This window comes from Triticum urartu, chromosome 3A, assembly GCF_056163025.1.
Source record: "Triticum urartu cultivar PI428250 chromosome 3A, HENAU_Tu73, whole genome shotgun sequence".
Lineage (NCBI taxonomy): Eukaryota > Viridiplantae > Streptophyta > Magnoliopsida > Poales > Poaceae > Triticum > Triticum urartu.
Window position 1 is genome coordinate 8460552 of NC_141875.1, and position 24573 is coordinate 8485124.

The 24573-nt window shown below is 49.7% G+C and overlaps 1 pseudogene; it reads left to right on the forward strand.

Annotated features, from left to right (window-relative positions):
- LOC147977697 (uncharacterized) lies at positions 1–23484 on the forward strand (annotated as a pseudogene).
- The last annotated feature ends 1089 nt before the right edge of the window (positions 23485–24573 follow it).

Below are 24573 nucleotides of genomic sequence, written 5' to 3' on the forward strand. Positions count from 1 at the left end.
ATGAGCGCCACCCTGGATGCCGTCGGCATGGCCCCTCCCCGCCCCTGCAGTCTGCGCCTCCATCCCCAGGTCGACGTGAGCAAGCAAGTTGCCGGACTGCTACACCCCCGTCCCAATCGATGGCAGGGAGGAGGGCGCTGGAGGGATCCGCCGCGACATCTCACCGACGGCGTTAACCTCGCCGCTTGAAGATGACAACCTTCTAAGGGAGATCCTCCTCCGTCTCCCGCCGCAGCCCTCCTCCCTTCCATGCGCCTTCGCTGTCTGCAAGCGCTGGCGATGCGCCGTCACTGACCCCAGGTTCCACCGGCGCTTCCGTGCACACCACCGGAAGCCGCCCCTCCTAGGCATCTTTGTGGATACTGTGGATGGTGTTCAAACCCGCCATGGCCCCTCCTGACCGTATCCCTCCTCAACGCTTCAACCTGCGACTCCACGACATTGACAATGGCAGCTGCTTAGGGGTCGAAGTGCTTGGGTGCCGCCATGGACGCGTTCTCGCCATACGCTCGCTGCATGGAGAGCTTATTGTCATTGCCCCCATCATGGGCGAGGAGTGCCATGTGTCCACTCCGCCGGAGTTCAATGAGCGGCAGCGCTATCTGCGCCGTTGCCGACCACAACCATGTGCACGGAAGCTGCCACTCAAGCCCATTCAAGGTGGTCTTGCTGTCCATGGGCAGCTACCGTAGTGGTCCGCAGCTTGCCTTAGCACGTGTTTACTCACTAGTAGAAAAGGGGGCAACGGTCCAGGCCGGGTCAGCCCATTAGTCCCGGTTCAGACTAGAACCGGGACCAATGGGGGCATTGGACCCGGTTCGTGAGCCCGGGGGGCCGGCCAGGCCACGTGGGCCATTGGTCCCGGTTCGTCTGGACCTTTTGGTCCCAGTTGGTGGGACGAACCGGGACCAAAGGGCCTGGCTCCTGGCCCACCACCATTGGTCTCGGTTGGTGGCTTGAACCGGGACCAAAGGGGGGCCTCTAGTCCCGGTTCATGCCACGAACCGGGACCAATGAGGTGCCTATATATACCCTCGCCCGCGAGCAGAGCACTCCAGTTCTCTGTTTTTCTGGGCCGGCGAGGGGAGGGGTTTGTGGTGCTCTAGCTCACCTCCTATACACATGAGGTGTTCGATGAAATGCCCGAGCCACACTAGTTAAGCTTTCTCCTCTCGAAGCTCGACCTCAAAGCTCCATTTTCCTCGAGATTTGTCTAGATTTAGCGGTCCGTCACGCCCCACCCCCGTCTTCACCACCGTCGATCACCCGCGCCGATCTCATCACCGACACCACCGTGGTGAGCTTCTTGTTCTTATCTTCTTTCTGAAAGGAAAAATATTCTTACTTGTATGTTTAGATAGATACTTGTATCATTTTCTTACTTTTATTATTGCATCTTATATAGTGCGATGGTTTTGGTATCCGCCCCTAAGGGAGTCCTGGATTAGGGGGTGTTCGGGTAGCCGGACTATACCTTCACCGGACTCCTCGACTATGAAGATACAAGATTGAAGACTTCGTCCCGTGTCCGGATGGGACTTTCCTTGGCATGGAAGGCAAGCTAGGCGATGCGGATACTCAAGATCTCCTACCATTGTAACCGACTCTGTGTAACCCTAACCCTATCTGGTGTCTATATAAACCGGAGGGTTGTAGTTCGTAGAACAACCATCTTCATACACAATCATACCATAGGCTAGCTTCTAGGGTTTAGCCTCCTTGATCTCGTGGTAGATCTACTCTTGTACTACCCATATCATCAATATTAATCAAGTAGGAGTAGGGTATTACCTCCATCGAGAGGGCCCGAACCTGGGTAAAAACATCGTGTCCCTTGTCTCCTGTTACCATCCAGCCTTGACGCACAATTCGGGACCCCCTACCCGAGATCCGCCGTTTTTGACACCGACATTGGTGCTTTCATTGAGAGTTACTCTGTGTCGTCGCCTTTAGGCCCGATGGCTCCTCTGATCATCGACAACGATGAGGTCCAGGGCGAGACTTTTCTCCCCGGACAGATCTTCGTCTTCGGCGGCTTCGCTCTGCGGGCCAATTCGCTTGGTCATCTGGAGCAGATCGAAAACTACGCCCCTGGCCATCAAGCCAGGCTTGGAAGCTTAAACTACACGGCTGATATCCGCGGAGACTTGATCTTCGACGGGTTTGAGCCACAGCCAAGTGCGCCGCACTATCTCGAGGGGCATGATCTAGCTCTGCCTCCGAACAGTGTCCTGGGGGCCGCATAAGCACCGGTTCCGACCCTTAACTCGGAGCCTATTGCGCCAAGCGAGGATGAACGGTTGGACGTCACCTCGGGGGCTGCGATCTCAAAGGCGATCAAGCCGAGCGCCAGCCCCGCACTCCGCGTGACCTGTGACCCCAAGGGTCCGGACTCCTCCCCGGACTCTGAACCCCCCGCGCCCCTGCCAGTCGAATCCGATTGGGCGCCGATAATGGAGTTCACCGCCGCGGACATCTTTCAGCACTCGCCTTTTGGCGACATCCTGAATTCTCTCAAGTCTCTCTCTTTATCAGGAGAGCCCTGGCCGGATTACGGTCAGCGAGGATGGGATACGGTCGATGAAGAAATTCAAAGCCCACCCACCACCCACTTGGTAGCCACTGTCGACGATTTAACCGACATGCTTGACTTCGGCTCTGAAGACTTCGACGGTATGGACGACGAGGTAGGAGACGAACAGGAACCAGCACCTGTAGGGCGCTAGACGGCCACCTCGTCATATGACATATATATGGTGGATACTCCAAAAGATGGAGATGGCGACGGAACAGCGGGGGATGACACCTCCAAGAAACAGCCAAAGCGCCGGCGTCAGCGGCGCCGCTCTAAATCCCGCCAAAGCAAAAACGGTGATTCCGGCACCAGAGATAATAGCACCCCAGATAGCACCGAAGAAGACCCTCCCCAGCAAGATTCGGCGCAGGAAGATGGAGAAGCCAGCCCTCATGAGAGAGCGGCAGACCGAGAGGTTGAGGATGATAACTATATGCCTCCCTCCGAAGACGAGGCAAGCCTCCATGACGACGAATTCGTCGTACCATCAGACCCCGCCGAACAAGAGCATTTCAAACGCAGGCTTTTAGCCATGGCAAACAGCCTCAAAAAAAGCAGCAACAGCTTAGAGCTGATCAAGATTTGCTAGCTGATAGATGGACTGAAGTCCTTGCGGCTGAAGAGTATGAACTCGAACGCCCCTCCAAGAGCTACCGAAAGCACAGGCCGCTACCCCGATCAGAGGAGGAAGCGCCTACATCACCAGCGCATGACATCACAGACCGGCCACCTCGCGGCCGCGACAGAGAGGCCTCTCGGCCCTCCAACCAAGCCATGCCCCGACGCTGCTCAACTAAGGCACGGGAAAATGTGCCAGACCTGCGATATGTACTGGAGGATAAGGCAAGACAAACAAGATCGATCTACGGATCGCGCAGGCGCCCTACGACACGTGACGATGATCTTCACTCCGGATACAACAAATCCGGCAGGGCCGAACACAACAGACATAGCTCTTCTGAGATGCGTCGTGATATAGCCCAATACAGGGGCGCCGCACACCCACTATGCTTCACAGATGAAGTAATGGATCATAAAGTCCTAGAGGGTTTCAAACCCGTAAACATCGAATCATACGATGGCACAACAGATCCGACGGTATGGATCGAGGATTATCTCCTTCACATCCACATGGCACGTGGCGATGATCTACACGCCATCAAATACCTCCCGCTCAAACTCAAAGGACCGGCCCGGCACTGGCTTAACAGCCTGCCAGCGGACTCAATCGGTTCTTGGGAGGACCTGGAAGCCGCATTCCTCGACAACTTCCAGGGCACTTACGTGAGACCACCGGATGCCGACGACCTAAGCCACATAATTGAGCAGCCAGAGGAATCGGCCAGGCAATTCTGGACACGGCTCCTAACAAAGAAAAACCAGATAGTCGACTGTCCGGACGCAGAGGCCCTAGAAGCCTTCAAGCATAACATCCGCGACGAGTGGCTTGCCCGGCACCTGGGACAGGAAAAGCCGAAATCTATGGCAACCCTCACGACACTCATGACCCGCTTTTGCGCGGGCGAAGATAGCTGGCTAGCTCGCAGCAACAACTTATCAAAGAACCCTGGTAATTCGGATACCAAGGACAAAATTGGCAGGACACGTCGAAATAAGCAAAAGCGCCGCGTTAGCAGCGACAGCAATGAAGATACGGTAGTTAACGCCGGATTCAGAGGCTATAAATCCGGTCAGCGGAAAAAGCCATTTAAAAAGAATACTCAGGGCCCGTCCAGTTTGGACCGAATACTCGACCGCTTGTGCCAGATCCATGGCACCCCCGAAAGGCCAGCCAATCACACCAACAGGGATTGTTGGGTGTTCAAGCAGGCAGGCAAGCTAAGAGCCGAAAACAAAGACAAGCGGTTGCATAGCGACGACGAGGAGGAGCCCAGGCTTCCGAACAACAATGGACAGAAGGGGTTTCCCCCACAAGTGCGGACGGTGAACATGATATACGCAACCCACATTCCCAAGAGGGAGCGGAAGCATGCGCTACGGGACGTATACGCGATGGAGCCAGTCGCCCCAAAGTTCAACCCATGGTCCTCCTGCCCGATCACTTTTGATCGAAGGGACCACCCCACTAGCATCCGTCATGGCGGCTTTGCCGCATTGGTTCTCGACCCAATCATCGACGGCTTTCATCTCACAAGAGTCCTCATGGACGGCGGCAGTAGCCTGAACCTGCTTTACTAGGATACAGTGCGGAAAATGGGCATAGATCCCTCAAGGATTAAGCCCACAAGAACGACCTTTAAAGGCGTTATACCAGGTGTAGAAGCCAACTGTACAGGCTCAGTAACACTTGATGTGGTCTTCGGATCTCCGGATAACTTCCGAAGCGAAGAGTTAATCTTTGATATAGTCCCGTTTTGCAGTGGCTATCACGCCCTGCTCGGACGAACCGCATTTGCAAAGTTCAATGCGGTGCCGCTCTACGCATACCTCAAGCTCAAGATGCCAGGCCCTCGAGGCGTAATCACGGTCAACGGAAACACCGAACGCTCCCTCTGTGCGGAGGAGCACACGGCGGCTCTCGCAGCGGAAGTACAAAGCAGCCTTCTTAGGCAATTCTCCAGTCCGGCTGTTCAAAAGCTAGACACTGCCAAGCGCGCCCAGAGTAACCTACAACAAGACCGCCTGGCACATTCTGAGCAGGCGTAGCAATGCGGCCCCAACCCCAGCCTTCGCGACATCGCGAAATCAGTGCCTCGCGTACATAACTACGCCCTCGAAATACCATGGGCACAGGGGAAGGGGCACAATAACGGCACGCCCGAAATACGGCTTAAAACGTACTAGGGGCTGCCGGATTCTTTTTCCTTTTTCTTACTTTCAGGACTCTACATTTCGGACGACCTGTTCGGCAATTCGACTGCCGCACAAACGATGCAAGATCCAGGGAGGCAGACAAGCAACGCCGCATTATGGAACTCCCAGGTGGTCTCTGATACGAGCAGTATACCTGTTTTGAATACAATTCCGTGGCCTGCCCCTGGTCAGGACATGTTAAATAGTCCAATATCTTTTTGCTTATCGCACTACTTGTATCGTTCGGCTTTGACCAATAGCCTCTTTATAAACAATGCATAGCTTTTTGTCTATTTTTTGCATTATCCTCCTTTCATATATATGTTTATTAAATAACATGATCGCACCCGTACACCATGGTACGACAAACACGCCAGGGGCTTCAGTACCCTTCAATCTGGTGTGAGAAGTCCGTACACTTTCCCAAGTGCGGCACCCCGAACTTATAGCACTATATGCATCGGCTCCGAATCATGATTTGGGTCAATAGTTGGGTTTGCCCGGCTCCTATGTTTTGGTGCCTTACGTTCCGCTATATCGGCTAAGGTAGCACTAGGAGAACCACTGCGATTGTGCCCCGGTTCAGCTGGGTTAAGCACCTCAGTGGAGAAAGCTAAAACTGACTGTCATGATAAGGCGAGAGACCGGTCGCTGTTCGAGAGGTTTTTTGAGTCCCTAAAGACTTATGCCGCTTCGAGCGAGGAGCTGGCTTTGTCCGGCCAAGGCGTGGATAGCGCCCCGAACTCGGTCTTCCGAACTAGGGGCTTCGCCGAAATTTAAAATTATAAAGTTCTATGGCTAAGAGAGTGTTCAAGCATTATAGTCCGATTGCCTGGTTCGTTGTGCTGAGCGCCTCCCTCGAAGGACCCAACCATGGGAAAAAGAGCGCTCAGGTTTATCCCGAACACCCCAGCACTAGTGGCACGGGGGCAGAAGCCGACGACTGGCCATCTCTCAATTTTTGATAAACGGCCGCACAAAAAATAATATTTTAAATTCAATAAGCATTGCTTAGCGCATATGAACAAGTTTTCAGCGCACAGGATAAAACACGAGCGAGTTCATTGAAAAATTACATCTTTGGTACATTCATCCGCCACAAGGCGGGCACCCGCAAGAACATCCTTGTAGTAGTTTTCGGGCTTGCGATGCTCCTTCCCCGGCGGCGGCCCGTCCTTCACAAGTTTCCCACCGTCCAGCTTACGCCAGTGCACCTTTGCACGGGCAAGGGCCCGCCGGGCACCTTTGATGCAAACGGAGCGCTTGACGACGTCGAGCCTTGGACAGGCCTCCACCAGCCGCCGCACCAGCCCGAAATAGCTCCCTGGCAGGGACTCTCCGGGCCACAGCTGAACTATGAAGCCCTTCATGGCTTGTTCGGCCGCCTTGTGGAGCTCGACCAGCTGTTTAAGTTGGTCGCTCAAGGGCACAGGGTGTCCGGCCTCAGAATACTGAGACCAGAACACACTCTTCGTCGAGCTGCCCTCTTCAGCTCGGTAGAATGCGGCGGCGTCGGATACGCTGCGGGGAAGATCTGCGAACGCCCCTGGAGAACTCCGGATTCGGGTAAGTGACAAGTAGTTTACTTTTATATTTCTACTTTGCATCAAGAATGCCTTACCCACTGCTATCCTTTTCATCTCCTCCAACTCTTGGAGGGCCTTTTGGGCTTCGGCCTTGGCACCCTTGGCAGTCTCAACGGCCGACGCGAGCTCGGATGCTTGCGCCTTTGACTCAAGCTCCAAGCCCTCATGTTTTTTCATGAGAGCCTGCAGCTCTTGCTGCACCTCGCCGACCTGAGCCCCAATTCTCTCTCGCTCGGTGCGCTCCTCAGCCAATTTCTTTTTGGCCTCAGATAGCGCCTGCTTGAGGGTTGCCACCTCAGTCATGGCCCCTACAATAAGCAGTACAATCCTGTTATTTTTTGCAATCACGCCTTTCTATAGGCACCTTTTTCTGTAGGGTATTTCTTACCTTCCTTTTCCTCGAGCTGCCGTTTGGCAAGGCCGAGCTCTTGCTCGGTCCGCTCGAGGTCCTTTTTTAGGACACCCACCTCCGCAGTCAGTGCGGCGGTGGATAGCAGCGAAGCCTGCATACGCACATTGACTCCTTTTTGTTAGACTCCTGCGAAATTTATTGGATCCTCTATTTGGCTTTTCTTTCCGAACGCCAAACAGAGCATCAGGGGCTACTGTCTATGTGGTAATATTTTGACATATTTTTACTTACCTCGAAGCCTGTCAGAAGGCTAGCGCAAGCTTCAGTCAGTCCGCTCTTGGCGGACTGAACCCTCTGGATCACCGTACTCATGATAGTACGGTGCCCCTCGTCGATGGAGGCGCCGTCAAGCACCTCCAGCAGATTGTCCAGCGTCTTCGGTTGGACGGAAGCCGCTGGCTCAGAAGGCTTGCTCCTCTTGAGAGGAGTTCGCCTGCCGTGGTCCGGAACTGTTGAAGTTTCCGGCGCGGTGTCCGGCTCAAGGCCGGACATGGAGCCCTGGGGGGTCTTGTCCCCTTCAATCCTGGAGTCCGGGAGGTTTCCTTGCGGCTCCTCCAGGACCACCTCCTCCTGCCCCGGAGCTTGTCGCGACGCCACTTCGGCGTCGTCTGCAGTGCAGGGGGGAGACAGCGGGCGGGACGGAGTCCACGTCCGATGGGTCCAGGGAGCCACCCGACAATTCGTTGAATTCGGCCCGGGGCGGGCTGCATAATTATGATCGTCGTTAGGGAGAGCTGTGCACTAAAAGGAGCATCATAAGCTACTCTGACATCCGAACTTACGATTTCGCCGGACGTTTGGCCCTGTTCGGCCAATCCTCCTCGCCCTCTTCGGCGTCGTGGGAGTAGTCCGGCGGAGGGGTCTTCCTTTTTCTAGACCCCTCGGGCCCCCCGGCTAGGGCGGCCTTCTTCTTATCTTCTCCCTCGTTTTCATGGGAGGAGGGCGTCTCGGACTCGTCAGCCGACGAGTCCGACACCACCACGTTACGGGCACTCTTTCGAGTCCCGGTGGTCTTCTTCTTCTTGACTTTCTTCTCCGGCACCACATAAGGTGCCAGAACTAGCAGCTTCACTAGGAGCGCAGGGGCTGGGTCTTCGGGCAGGGGAGCCGAACAGTTAATTGGTCCGGATATCGCCTGCCAAGCCTGTTAAAGGTATGGGAGTTTAGATCCCGCATAGAGTCAAACTATGAAAAAATAAAAAAGAGCTTGATATCCTATCAAGGGTAAAGATAGCTCACCGCGCTAGCTTGACGCTGCGTGCTGTATCCGCGATCCTCAGAAGTGGATGTTGGGGCCTCGGCGCCTTTGATTAGCGCCTTCCAGACATCTTCATGCGTCGTGTCGAAGAGCCTGTTGAGGGTTCGGTGTTGCGCCGGGTCGAACTCCCACAAATTGAAGTCCCGTTGTTGGCACGAGAGGATCAAGTGAACGAGCATGACCTGGACTATATTGACAAGCCGGATTGGCTTGTTTACCAGGGACTGGATGCATGTCTTCAGTCCGGTCACCTCTTCCTCGTTGCCCCATGACAGGCCGGTCTCTTTCCAGGACACGAGCCACGTGGGGGGTCCGGATCTAAACTCGGGGTCCGCGACCCATTCCGGGTCGCGTGGCTCGGTGATGTAAAACCACCCAGCTTGCCACCCCTTTAGGGTCTCCACAAAGGAGCCCTCGAACTAGAGGACGTTGGCTATCTTGCCAGCCATGGCGCCTCCGCACTCCGCTTGGCTGCCGTGCACCACCTTGGGCTTGACGTTGAAGGTCTTGAGCCAAAGGCCGAAATGGGGGCGGACGCGGAGGAAGGCCTCACACACGACGATAAACACCGGGATGTTGAGGATGAAGTTCGGGGCCAGATCGTGGAAATCTAGGCCGTAGTAGAACATGAGTCCCCAGATGAATGGGTGAAGTGGAAAACCCAGTCCACGGAGGAAGTGGGGAAGGAAAACTACCCTCTCATGGGGCCTTGGGGTGGGGAGAAGCTGCCCCTTCTCGGGAAGCCGGTGCGGGATGTCCTTGGACAGGTATCCGGCCTTCCTTAGCTTTTTTACTTGAACCTCCGTGACGGAGGAGACCATCCACTTGCCTCCTGCTCCGGACATTGCTGGAGAAGGTTGAGGTGGGAAGGGCGGGCTTGGGCGCTGGAGCTTGAGTGCGCAAGAGATGGATTGGCAAAGGAGGAAGAAGGCGTAGGTAAAAAGGTGGATCCTTATCCCCTTACATGGGCCGATGTGGTTATGCGTCCCCACCTACCTAATAAAACTCGCTTGCCTCCCAAGCGCCGTGGTAAATGGCGCGGTTGGGTTACCCACGTCCGTATTGATGAGAATCCCGTAAAAAGGGGCACACGATCTCTGCTTTGACAAGACGTGCCAAGGAAACCGCCTCACAAAACGTGCTGAGGGGGGAAAAAGTAAAGACAATTCGTAAAAGGACTTGGCCGTAGTGTGATGACGCACTGCGGAATACGTCAGCAGATTTGATTTGTGTTAATATTATTCTATCTATGGCAATATGTGGAAACTCATTTTGCAGAGCTGGACACTATTCTTGGTGTCTACAATCTTCGATGAAGGACTTGGAGGAGGAACCCGCCTTGCAATGCCGAAGACAATCTGCGCGCCGGACTCGTCGTCATTGAAGCCTGTTTCAGGGGCTACTGAGGGAGTCCTGGATTAGGGGGTGTTCGGGTAGCCGGACTATACCTTCGCCGGACTCCTCGACTATGAAGATACAAGATTGAAGACTTCGTCCCGTGTCCGGATGGGACTTTCCTTGGCGTGGAAGGCAAGCTAGGCGATGCGGATACTCAAGATCTCCTACCATTGTAACCGACTCTGTGTAACCCTAACCCTATCTGGTCTATATATAAACCGGAGGGTTGTAGTCCGTAGAACAACCATCTTCATACACAATCATACCATAGGCTAGCTTCTAGGGTTTAGCCTCCTTGATCTCGTGGTAGATCTACTCTTGTACTACCCATATCATCAATATTAATCAAGCAGGAGTAGGGTATTACCTCCATCGAGAGGGCCCGAACCTGGGTAAAAACATCATGTCCCTTGTCTCCTGTTACCATCCGGCCTTGACGCACAGTTCGGGACCCCCTACCCGAGATCCGCCGGTTTTGACACCGACAGCCCCCGTCGGCCCTCGTCCTGTCTATGATTCGGATGTGGTATATATATTAATCTTTATAACTATTGGTTCATTTATTGTTTATGAAAATTATGCGGACCAACGTGACATAGATTTTATTTATCTAGGATGTATGTGAACCGGAAATTCCAACCGACCCTATTGTCGAGAGGTTAAATTTAGTTGAAGAAGAAAACAATTTCTTGAAGGAAAAAATAAAAAAATTGAGGAGGAGAAGATGATATTGGAGTTGCATGTTGCGGATGTCGTCGATGATCACAAGATCAAGATGGATGCAATGCGCTTGAACATTAGAAAGATTAGAAAATATGCCATTCATACTGAGGCTTGGTATCATTATGACGTTGGATCAATTGTTACCGTGGTTGCGATTATGATCGCCTTTGTTTTCGCATTAAAATGTTTTACATAGTTTCAATGTATGGTTTAATTAATTAGATGCTCTGGAGAGCTATATGTTGTTAGATGAGAACTATGTATGTACCTTGGTTTTAATGTGATGATGAACTTCTATTAATTTAGACACTTAATTATATATAATGCACGCAGATGAACCGGCAATGGATGTACGGTGACAGACACACCTCCGAGTACATTAAGGGCGTGCATGAGTTTCTCGATGCGGCTGAGGCAAACAAGCAGAATGGTTTTATGTGTTGTCCATGACCTGATTGTGGGAATACGAAGTCTTACTCTGATCGGAAAATCCTTCACACCCACCTGCTTTACAAGGGTTTCATGCCACACTATAATGTTTGGACTGTTGGAAATCTGCCCTAGAGGCAATAATAAATTAGTTATTATTATATTTCCTTGTTCATGATAATCGTTTATTATCCATGCTAGAATTGTATTGATAGGAAACTCAGATACATGTGTGGATACATAGACAACACCATGTCCCTAGTAAGCCTCTAGTTGACTAGCTCGTTGATCAATAGATGGTTACGGTTTCCTGACCATGGACATTAGATGTCATTGATAACGGGATCACATCATTAGGAGAATGGTGTGATGGACAAGACCCAATCCTAAGCATAGCACAAGATCGTGTAGTTCGCATGCTAAAGCTTTTCTAATGTCAAGTATCATTTCCTTAGACCATGAGATTGTGCAACTCCCGGATACCGTAGGAGTGCTTTGGGTGTGCCAAACGTCACAACGTAACTGGGTGGCTATAAAGGTACACTATAGGTATCTCCGAAAGTGTCTGTTGGGTTGGCACAAATCGAGACTGGGATTTGTCACTTCGTGTAAACGAAGAGGTATCTCTGGGCCCACTCGGTAGGACATCATCATAATGTGCACAATGTGATCAAGGAGTTGATCACGGGATGATGTGTTACGGAACGAGTAAAGAGACTTGCCGGTAACGAGATTGAACAAGGTATCGGGGTACCGACGATCGAATCTCGGGCAAGTATCGTACCGCTAGACAAAGGGAATTGTATACGGGATTGATTAAGTCCTTGACATCGTGGTTCATCCGATGAGATCATCATGGAACATGTGGGAGCCAATATGGGTATCCAGATCCCGCTGTTGGTTATTGACCGGAGAGTCATCTCGGTCATGTCTGCATGTCTCCCGAACCCATAGGGTCTACACACTTAAGGTTCGGTGACGCTAGGGTTATAGAGATATTAGTATGCGGTAACCCGAAAGTTGTTCGGAGTCCCGGATGAGATCCCGGACGTCACGAGGAGTTCCGGAATGGTCCGGAGGTAAAGAATTATATATAGGAAGTGCTATTTCGGCCATCGGGACAAGTTTCGGGGTCACCGGTATTGTACCGGGACCACCGGAAGGGTCCCGGGGGTCCACCGGGTGGGGCCACCTGCCCCGGGGGCCACATGGGCTGTAGGGGGTGCGCCTTGGCCTATATGGGCCAAGGGCACCATCCCCTAGAGGCCCATGCGCCAAAGGGACAAGAGGAGGGGAGAGTCCTAAAGGGGGAAGGCACCTCCGAGGTGCCTTGGGGAGGATGGACTCCTTCCCCCCTTGGCCGCACCCTTCCTTGGAGGAAGGGGCAAGGCTGCGCCCTCCCCCTCTCCCTTGGCCCTATATATAGTGGGGGGAAGGGAGGGCAGCCCAACCTAAGCCCTGGCGCCTCCCTCTCCCTCCCATGACACATCTCCCTCCTCCCGCAGCGCTTGGCGAAGCCCTGTTGGAATCCCGCTACTTCCACCACCACGCCGTCGTGCTGTTGGATCTCCATCAACCTCTCCTTCCCCCTTGCTGGATCAAGAAGGAGGAGACATCGCTGCTCCGTACGTGTGTTGAACGGGGAGGTGCCGTCCGCTCGGCGCTAGGATCATCGGTGATTTGGATCACGACGAGTACGACTCCATCAACCCCGTTCTCTTGAACGCTTCCGCGCGCGATCTACAAGGGTATGTAGATCCACTCCTCCCTCGTTGCTAGATGACTCCATAGATAGATCTTGGTGACACGTAGGAAAATTTTGAATTTATGCAACGTTCCCCAACATGGACGAGGCACGGAGAAATAGGGGTTATGATAGAAGACGACGAAGAAGAAGAGTACGATGACAACTATGTGCCCCCTGAATACCGTGATGCTACAACGGGGGGAGATGGTGAAGATCAAGAGGAACAAGACGATGTGCCCAATGATGCTGCAACGGGTGAAGCTGCTGAAGATCAAGAGGAACCAGACGATGTGCCCGATGATGATGATCTCCGCCGGGTCATTGTCGATGCAAGGACGCAATGCGAAAGTCAAAAGGAGAAGCTAAAGTTCGATCGCATGTTAGAGGATCACAAAAAAGGGTTGTACCCCAATTGCGAAGATGGCAACACAAAGCTCGGTACCGTACTGGAATTGCTACAGTAGAAGGCAGAGAATGCTATGCCTGACAAAGGATTTGAGAAGCTACTGAAAATATTGAAGAAGAAGCTTCCAAAGGATAACGAATTGCCCGACAGTACATACGCGGCAAATAAGGTCGTATGCCCTCTAGGATTGGAGGTGGAGAAGATACATGCATGCCCTAATGACTGCATCCTATACCGCGGTGCATACAAGGATCTGAATGCATGCCCGGTATGCGGTGCATTGCGGTATAAGGTCAGACGAGATGACCCTGCTGATGTTCACGGCGAGCCCCACAGGAAGAGGGTTCCTGCGAAGGTAATGTGGTATGCTCCTATAATACCACGGTTGAAACGTCTGTTCAGAAACGAAAAGCATGCCAAGTCGATGCGATGGCACAGTGAGGACCGTAAGAAAGACGGGAAGTTGAGAGCACCCGCTGACTGGTCGCAGTTGAGAAAAATCGTGAGAAAGTACTGGGATGAGTTTGCAAAGGACCCAAGGAACGTATGGTTTGCTTTAAGCGCGGATGGCATTAATCCTTTCGGGGAGCAGAGCAGCAATCACAGCACCTGGCCGGTCACTCTATGTATGTATAACCTTCCTCCTTGGATGTGCATGAAGTGGAAGTTCATTATGATGCCAGTTCTCATCCAAGGCCCTAAGCAACCCGCCAACGACATTGATGTGTACCTAAGGCCATTAGTTGAAGAACTTTTACAGCTGTGGAATGTAAACAGTGTACGTACGTGGGATGAGCACGGACAAGAGGAATTTAACCTAAAGGCGTTGCTGTTCATGACCATCAACGATTGGCCCGCTCTCAGTAACCTTTCAGGACAGACAAACAAAGGATACAACGCATGCACACACTGTTTAGATGACACTAAAAGTATATACCTGGACAAATGCAGGAATAATGTGTACCTGGGCCATCATCGATTTCTTCCGACCAACCATCAATGTCGAAAGAAAGGCAAGCATTTCAAAGGCGAGGCAGATCACCGGAAGAAGCCTGCCATGCGTACCGGTGGTCACGTACTTGCTATGGTCAATGATTTACACGTAATCTTTGGAAAGGGTCCCGGCGCACTAGCTGTTCCGAATGACGCTGAGGGACACGCACCCATGTGGAAGAAGAAATCTATATTTCAGGACCTACCCTACTGGAAAGACCTAGAGGTCCGCTCTTCAATCGACGTGATGCACGTGACGAAGAACCTTTGTGTGAACCTGCTAGGCTTCTTGGGCGTGTATGGAAAGACAAAAGATACACCTGAGGCACGGGAGGACCTGCAACGTTTGCACGAAAAAGACGGCATGCCTCAGAAGCAGTATGAAGGTACTGCCAGCTACGCTCTTACGAAAGAAGAGAAAGAAATCTTCTTTGAATGCCTACTCAGTATGAAGGTCCCGACTGGCTTCTCGTCGAATATAAAGGGAATAATAAATATCCTAGAGAAAAAGTTCCAGAACCTAAAGTCTCATGACTGCCACGTGATTATGACGCAACTGCTTCCGGTTGCATTGAGGGGGCTTCTACTGGAAAACGTCCGATTAGCCATTGTGAAGCTATGTGCATTTCTCAATGCAATCTCTCAGAAGGTGATCGATCCAGAAATGGTACCAAGGCTAAGGAGTGATGTGGCGCAATGTCTTGTCAGTTTCGAGCTGGTGTTCCCACCATCCTTCTTCAATATCATGACGCATGTCCTAGTTCATCTAGTCGACGAGATTGTCATTCTGGGGCCCGTATTTCTACACAATATGTTCCCCTTTGAGAGGTTCATGGGAGTGCTAAAGAAATATGTCCGTAACCGCGCTAGGCCAGAAGGAAGCATCTCCATGGGCCATCAAACAGAGGATATCATCGGGTTTTGTGTTGACTTCATTCCTGGCCTTAAGAAGATAGGACTCCCTAAATCACGGTATGAGGGGAGACTGACTGGAAAAGGCACGCTAGGAGCGGACTCAATAATATGCAGGGACGGGCATTCTTGGTCTCAAGCACACTACACAGTTCTACAGAACTCTACCTTGGTGACCCCGTATGTCGATGAACACAAGAACAGTCTGCGCTATAAACACCCGGAGCAGTGCGACGACTGGATTACATGTGAACACATTAGGACTTTCAGCAGTTGGTTGGAAGCACGTCTCAGAGGTGACCAAAACAGCAGTGTCCGCTTTGATGCAACAACCGAGAAGGGAAAGGACACATATTATGGTTACATAGTGGACATATGGGAACTTGACTACGGACAAGATTTTAAGGTCCCTTTGTTTAAGTGCAAATGGGTCAATCTGTCAGGAGGCGGGGTACATGTAGACCCACAGTATGGAATGACAACAGTCGATCTGAAAAATCTTGGGTACACTGACGAACCGTTCGTCCTAGCCAATGATGTGGCACAGGTTATCTATGTGTAGGACATGTCTACCAGACCGAGAAAAAGAAAAGATAAGGAAACGAATACATCATACGATGAGCCAAAGCGCCACATAGTTCTTTCAGGAAAAAGGGACATCCTGGGAGTGGAGGGCAAGACAGACATGTCTGAAGATTATGAGAGGTTTCATGAAATTCCTCCCTTCAATGTCAAGGCTGACCCAAGCATCCTGATAAACGATGAAGATTATCCATGGTTACGGCGCAATAAGCAAATGACACAAGCGAAGAAAAAGTGAAGACTTTCTCCCGCAACTATTATGATGATACCATGCCAAATTTGTAACAGACGAGTATGCTATGCCAACTTTTTCAGAGTTCATTTGAAAACTATGAATTTAGGTCGAATTTTCTCTATAGGTGCATCTATGTTCATTTTTTTAGTAAAGTTAATCACAAACTTGTGATTCACACAAATTTCAAAGAATTCAAATTTAAACTATTCAAATTTGAAAAGTAATGGCACTAACAGAAAGTTTATATTTTTTCTAAAACTAATGGCACTAACAGAAAGTTTATAATTTTGCTGACCTAAAAGCAAAAAGAATTAAAAAATAAAGCAAGAAACAAAATAAAATAAATAAAGCAACAAAGAAAACAAAAAAACTAAAAAAGTGTTTTCAAATTTGAAAACTAATGGCACTAACAGAAAGTTTATAATTTTTCTAAAACTAAAAGCTAAAAGAATTAAAAAAATAAAGCAAGAAACAAAAGAAAATAAATAATGCAGAAAACAAAACAAAAAAACTGGAAAAAAATTAAATATAGCAACAATAAGTATTTAGTTCTAAGTAGAAATAAAAAAACAAAAAAAGTGCCACCTACTAGGCCCCCACGGCCTGAATACGACTAGAAACCCTACCATGGGCCAGGATTCAGGCCCGCGGGAGGCCCAGTAGGCCCACAGGCACAGATTGCAGTGTTAGGCCCGAAAGCCTGCTTTAGAGAGGAGCTCGAGAGGGATGGCGCACCGCACCTTATAAACAGGTGCACCTCCCTCTCAACTAGCGAGGTGGGACTAAATATTTGTTCGGGGCAGCACAGGCCTTTGGGCCCGGTTGGTGGCGCCAGCCGGGGCTAAAGGGGGGCATTAGTCCCGGTTGGTGCTACGATCCAGGACTAATGTCCCCCTTTAGTCCCGGTTGGTGGCACCAACCGGGACCAAAGGCCGCCGCTTCCCGCCCTTTGGGCTGCTGAAAAGGGACCTTTGGTCCCGGTTGGTGGCACCAACCGGGACTAAAGGGGGGCATTGGTCCCGGTTGGTGCCATGAACCGGGACCAAAGCCTTTTCTATATAAGCAAACACTTAGCAGTTTTTGACCAAATCACGCACTTCTCCCCCGACGCCCCCTGCTCCTCCTCGTCGCCATCGCCGCCCGACGCCCCTGCTCCTCCTCGTCGCCATCGCCACCGATGCCGTCAGGCTGCTCGCCTTCGCCGTCGCTGCCGCCACCGACGCCGTCAGGCTGATCGCCTTCGCCGTTGCCGCCGCCCCCTGTGAGCACAGCCCCCTCCCGTTCCGCGCCCCTGCGCCCCTCTCCTGCGCAGCCGCTGCGCCGCCGCCCCTGGCCGCGCTGGCGCCGCGCGCCGCCCAACCGCCCCTGCCCTGCCCCGCCGGCGCCACCGCTGCCGCCATGCCCCTCTGCCCCCCCGGCGCCAACAATTTTTTTATTAGTTTATTTTTTTTCATATATATATAATGTATGTGTATGTATGTGGCTATATGTTTCTGTTCATATGTTGCAATATGTTTTTTTTATTTTTATTAGTTTATTTTTTTGTTCATATGTGATGTATATGTGTATGTGGCTATAATGTATATGTGTATGTGATGTACTCCCTCCATCCGGAAATACTTGTCCAAGGAATGGATGTATCTAGATGTATTTTAGTTCTAGATCCATCCCTTTTTATTCATTTTGATGACAAGTATTTTGGACGGAGGGAGTATGTGGCTAGAATTTGCTAAATATATATGTTAAAAATGTTTTTTTGTTCATAGAAAGTTTTTTGTTCATATATGGAAAGTTACAATTTTAGAAAAGTTTTATATATGCAAAAGTTACAATTTTAGAAAAAGAAGGATAGGAAAGAAGAAAATAAGAAGAGGAAAGAAAGAAGAAGAGGAGAGGAAAAGAAGAGGAGAAATAAATAAGAAGAAGAAAAAAGAAGAAAAAGAAGAGGAGAAGAAGAAAGGAATAGTGGAGAGGAAGAGAAAATAGAATATTCTATTTTCTCTTCCTCTCCACTATTCCTTTCTTCTTCTCCTCTTTTTTTTCTTCTTTTTTTTCTTCGATCTTCTCCTCTTTTTTTCTTCTTCTTCTTCTTAATTTTTATCGGGAACGAGGGTGTCGAGGATCGCCGAGGGGTCGAGGGTCGGGAACTAGGGTCGAGGGTTCGAGGGGTCGAGGATCGCTTGGCACTAGGCAACCTCCCGTCCCCTCGGCGATCCTCTCGAACATGAGAGGATGAAGAGGATAAAAAAAGAAGAGGAAGAAGAAAAAAAAAAGAGGAGAAGAAAGAATAGAGGAGTTCTTCTCCTCTATTCTTTCTTCTCCTCTTTTTTTTCTTCTTCTTCCTCTTTTTTTATCGGGAACGAGGGTCGTCGAGGGACATAGATGTAGTGTCGTCGTTGGCGATATACCCCCTCCCGATAGCTTCAACACGTGGGGGGGGTCGATATTACCCCCTCCTTGAAGCGTTCTCGAGGCCACCCCAAACCCTTGAAGCGTTGTCGAGGCCACCCCAAACCCTGGAGAAGCAGCGTCGAGGCCACTAATTAATATATATGATTCCTTACTATGTTTAGCTAGCTAGTTCTACGTTTGCCACTAATATATTGCCATGTTGTAAATATTTGTAGAAACTATGGACACCGCCCGAGACGAAGCAAACGAAGCGATGTTGAGGGACATAATCGCACAAGGAAGTGATGTCGTCTCGTTGTTTCTCAACGACACCGATGGTCTGGAAGGAGAGGGTGAAGAAGCTGGCTCTGGTGACCTAATGCCGGTGCAAGAAGAAGAACGTGAGGACGGCTCCGGTGACCGAACCGAGTCCGGCCAGGTATATATATTAGTTAAGCCTGTGCTAACTAGCTAATTGATGCATTCATTGTTTTGGTATGTACACATATTAATTAAGTCTTTGCTCTTTTTTCTAGCCCTCCGGATCGAGCACAATTGAGGTAAAGAGACGAGGCCCGAAGAAAAAGTTGAGCTCGGATGAAAGGTTTGAGATCATAGCAATCGCGCCCGACGGCCAACCTATTGAACCCATCCGAACAAAGAAGGCATTTGTTGCTCAGTGCGGGGTTCTGGTTAGGGACAAGATCCCGATCAGCATCCAGCAATGGTTCAAGCCGGCTACAGAAGACCCTGAGGTGTCTTACGTCAATGATATGCAGAAAAATGATCTTTGGACTGAGCTGAAGACAAATTTCACCGTACCGCCAGAGGATGATCCGGAGAAGCTAGTTAAAGAGCAATTAATCAAGTCTTTTGCTCTTAAGAGGACGGTAGACCTATTCAGGAGGTGGAAGAAAGACCTGAATAGGTTTGTCGACAAAAAAGAGACACCAGAATTCAAGGGTATATATGAGAAGATCAGAGATGACTGGCCTGCATTTGTGGCCCACAAGACATCGGAAAAGAGTAAGAAGATGTCGGCGACAAACAAGAAAAATGCTGCGAAGAAGAAGATTCACCATCGCACGGGGTCAGGTGGCTACCTCGTAGCCCGGCCTAAGTGGGCCAAGACTGAGAATGATCTGGTTGCAAAAGGGATCGAACCAGAGACAATGAGCTGGCCAGACCATTGCCGGACTTGGTTCTTCGGGGCTGGCGGAACCTTGGACCCTGTAACAGGAAAGTGCATTTGGACGAATGAGCAACTTGACATACCCTTGAAGAAGCTTCGGTACTATATCGCTGCAGCGCAGAAAGGGACGTTCCTTTCAGACAGAGAGAACGACGAGCTCACAAAGGCCCTCGAAAATCCTGAGCACCCTGGACGGACACGAGGCACGCCAGGCTCCATTCCGTGGAAGGCTGGGTTTGTGGACGCAGGCGGTTACAAAAGCCACGAGAGGAGGAAAAAAGTGCAGCAGACCGAACTCCAGGCGCTGCACGCAAGGGTACAAGCGATAGAGGAACGAGAAGCAAATCGCAGCAAACGACTTGCCGAAGCTTCCCCTGAAGCTACCCCGCCATCTCAGCGGAGAAGCAGCGTGGCTTCCACCGAGCTGCTTCAGTCGCAGCTTGTCTTGACGGCTCCTGCCAGCTATCCCGTGGATGCTATCACGGAGGCTCAAAATTGCCACCTTATGACGCAATGGATTAATATGAAGGTCAAGATGGCTGTTGGCTCTGTTTTTCCTAATGAACCCGGCGCAACTTTTCACTGCCGGCCGATTCCAGAAGGATATGCTAAGGTGATGGTGGATGAAATAACGGAGGGATTTGAGGACCTCCAGCTTGACCACCCTACCGGAGAAGGGGAGACTCGGCTGGGTTCTTCTCTGAAGACTCCATGCCTATGGCGGAAGGAGCTCATCAACCTTCCGAACTGGACGCCTCCGCCTCCTCCTCCTCCTCCGGCGAGTCAGGGCACTCCGCCTCCTCCACCGCCTCCTCCTCCAGCGAGTGACGATCAGGGCCCTCGGCCGGCTCCTTCTCCGGCGCGTGGCGGCACTCCGCCTCCTTCTCCGCCTGCGCCGGCGCGCCCGAGCAGCCAGCCTCCTCCTTCTCCGCCTCGTCAGCAAGGGCGGAAGAGACCCGCCGCCGCTCCGGCAGCTGCTCCGGCGCGTCGTAGTCCTTCTCCTCCACCTCGTAAGCAAGTAAAGAAGACTGTCGCTCCGTCTGCTCTGCCGGCGTCTAGCAGTACAGCCAGAGGTGGGAGGACATACAGATTCGGTCCTTCTCTGAAGACTCCAGAGAAGTTACCACACGAGATGACCCCAGAGGAGAACGCGAAGATCGTGCGAACCGAGGTGAAGGACTGGTTTCAAGGGTTGAAAGAAAAGAGACATCCACCTCCGGAGGAGAAGGTAGATCCGGTGAAAGTGAAGCGCACTCTGGCTGCCCTGGCAAAACCACCCAAGTCTCCGCCGAAAGGCAACTATGAGCGCATTATTGCAAAGACATGGGCCAAAGCGGAGTGGTCGAGAAGTACAGTCAGTGATCAGAGGCTGAAAGAACGACGAGCAGCTGGGAAACAAATTGCCTAGCTCGGCGAACAAGCGAAGCAATCGTGCCCCCCGCTCAAGGTGCCTAGCGACATCGTCGATCCGAGGATGGTGCCCGGTTATAGCAATCTTGACGATTACCTGCCCGACGAAGTACATTATGATCCCATGGATGTGCAGATACAAAGATACGAGTACGGGAAGCCTCTCGTCAAAGATGAAAAATCTCTATCAACGATGATGCGAAGATTGCATGATTGGTACTTGAAAATCTGCAGAGTCTGGGGGGAGGAGTACTTTGTATGCGAGAGTTAAACCGGAGCATGACCTCGTTGGAATTGAACTGTTGCCTATTCCATTTGAGGAGTTCTATCAGTTTTTCAATCAATTGGCCCTCGAGAAAACAACGGTCACCTGCTACTGTCTGTAAGTACTACTACTTCTGTCATTAAGTCTCTCTATATAGCTCAGCTCTTTCATTGCATGTATTTATAATTATCCTCACTATATTATCCAGATTGAAGATCGCCGAATTGAAGAAAAGACAAATCGGTGATATTGGGTTCGTTAACACATATCTCATAGATGCAACTGAGGTTGACAAAAGGCCCGAAGAAGCCGAGGCCAACTTGCTACGATCATTCAAAATAAATGAACACAAAGATATAATACTCTTTCCTTACAACTTCAAGTGAGTGTTACCTGTCTTGTGCATATTCGGTTTCCCTTATATATTAGTCCAGGTTATAGTAATGTAATTGATGAGTTATGCATGCGTGTGCAGGTACCACTATATTCCCCTAGAGATTAGGCTTGAGCAGGGAGTAGTAACTGTCTTGGACTCTAGACGAAAAGATCCCCAGGAGTATGCGGACATGACTGAAATCCTCCATAAGTAAGTTAAATCGATCATTATCCACCATCAGCAACTTTGTTCATTTCCTGATATCAACTAATTGTTTTCTTTGTCCGGCAGGGTTTGGAGAAAATTCATCAAAAAAGCTCCGGGACTGCCGAAGGAGCTGCAAATTAGACACCCGAAAGTAAGTACTATAGTAGCATGTTCCGCACATCTCCTAGTGATTCAAGCGCTAGTTTCATCAATATCATTTGGCATTCTTGCTTATCAGTTTGATTGACCTTTATTTCTTGTAAAGTGGTTGTGGCAGGAACAGGGGAATGATTTCTGTGGATACTACGTCTGCGAGACCATCCGCCACACGACCTGTGAGCGGGGCGGGTACTCTGTCGAACAATATGAAGTGCGTAAATAACAATATTCACAATTTTATTTTATTACCATCATTTGTGTTGAGTTTCATTCATTCATTCATATATATATATATATATATATATATATGTATGTATGTATGTATGTATTGACCCCCTTCTTCAAATTAGATGTTCCGGATGCGGGATGAACTCCTAGCACCAGATCGCATGCGAGCTATTCAAGAGGAATTGGCGGCATTCTTTCTTGACCACGTGATCGCTGAAGACGGAGAATACTATGTGGACCATGCGTCCATAATTTAGAAGATTATATTTGTAAGAGATAATTATTGTATATATGTAGTCGGTAGTGTCGGACGATAGATATACAAGAACTTGTTGTTCGACCAATCTCTCGGAGAAGGAGAGGTGGTCGATATCACTTCTCTCTGTATGCATATATGTTCATGATGATCTTCTGTTTCCTTCGTTTGCTTACTAGCTAGCTAGCGTGTCTAGTCCTCTCTATACGTAGGTATAGTACGTAGCGTCGACCAAGCACGGACATAAGAGAGGACACTTCTCTCTATTAATTAGCTATCTAACACAATATATGAAATACCTAAATTAACCCCCCAAAACCCCCAACCCCCCCCCCCCCTTTCAAAAAAACAAAAACCCCAGCCACAGAAATGCTGACGCGTGGAGGCCTATTGGTCCCGGTTGGTGCCACCAACCGGGACCAAAGGCCCTCCTGCCTGGGCTCAGCGGGCAGGCCACGTGGAGGCCCATCTATCCCGGTTCTGGTTAGAACCGGGAGTAAAGGGTCAGAGCATTAGTAACGACCCTTTAGTCCCGGTTCAGGAACCGGGACAAAAAGCCCTTATGAACCGGGACAATAGGCCCGTTTTCTACTAGTGACTACTCGGAGACTGGCGTATGGGGCTACCGTAGTGGTCCGCAGCTTGCCTTAGCACGTGTTTACTACTCGTACACATGGGTCATTAGTTGGTAATGCACTTTACTGGTTGTGCAACAATTACATTTTTCAGTTTGATTTGGAAGGTCAAAGCCTAGCTTTGATCAAAGCACCTCCCACTACAAATGATGCCCGCCACTGCTTTGACATGTGTGAGATCATCGAGCTCATGGAGGGCGCTGTTGGTCTCGCCGTGTTGTCTCACTATTACTATAACATTCAAATGTGGCAAAGGAAGGTTAATTGTCAGCGTGTTGCCAAATGGGTGCTCTAGAAGACCATTGATATGCATAACATTCATGGGATCCCCCCTGGTGTTGAAGGAGAGAGACCAGAGTTGTTATGTAGATTGAGATATGCTGAGGATACTGATGACATATTTCTCCATGTGGGCCGCAGTGTCTACGTGCTTCAACTTAAGTCAATGCAATCTAGGAAACTTTGTGAAACCCATTATGTTAATCTCTATTATTCTTTCAAGAGTTTCTATATGCCAGGTGACTGTTCTACATTAGTCCTTATACCATAGGAGTAGACTTATCTTGTTATATTTTATACATAGGTGGTCGAGTACCTTTGCTACACAGATTAACTTATAGCCGAACTGTTTAGTATATGTTATACTTAAGATGGACGTACTTTGTGTTATCATTAAATATAGTTGTCTCCATCCTTGGGGAATAACAAACAAAATATCAAATGAATTGGCTAATAATGTAAATTCAAATGTCAGATGGTTAACTCATTCGGCATGTTTGGAACCTCAACAAGCTATATTCTTCTATCGAGTACTTTTAATCCTGCTATATTTATTAACTCTGTAAAAGAACTTTTCACACCAGCTCTAGCTTCTAGTACAACCTGGTTGACAATACAATTTTACTATTGTGGGAAAGTAATACTTTTGCCCCTGGTTGTTCTCCGACTCTAGGGTTTCTTCCTTTTTTTGCGAGAGAGACAGCAAATGCGTCACCCAAAGTCCAGCGTTACAAAGCACCCAAAATGATCCTCCTTCTGTTCCATAATGTATTGCATATAGATTTTTTAAAAACTCAAACTTTCCAAACTTCGACAGAGTTTATAGAGAAAATTATGATATCTACAATACCAAATATATATAAAAAAGAAACAACATCTTATCATGAATTTAATGATACGCCCTCCGTTCCATAATATAGTGTATATAGATTTTCTGTAGTCAAACTCTACAAAATTTGACCAAGTTTGTAGATAAAACTATTATATATGTATAAGGTTTTCTCTACAAATTTGATTAAAGTTTGTAACGTTTGACTTCCTATAAAATCTATACACACTACATCACGGAACGAAGGGGAGCGGTGTTTTCGCTCCCGGGAGCACA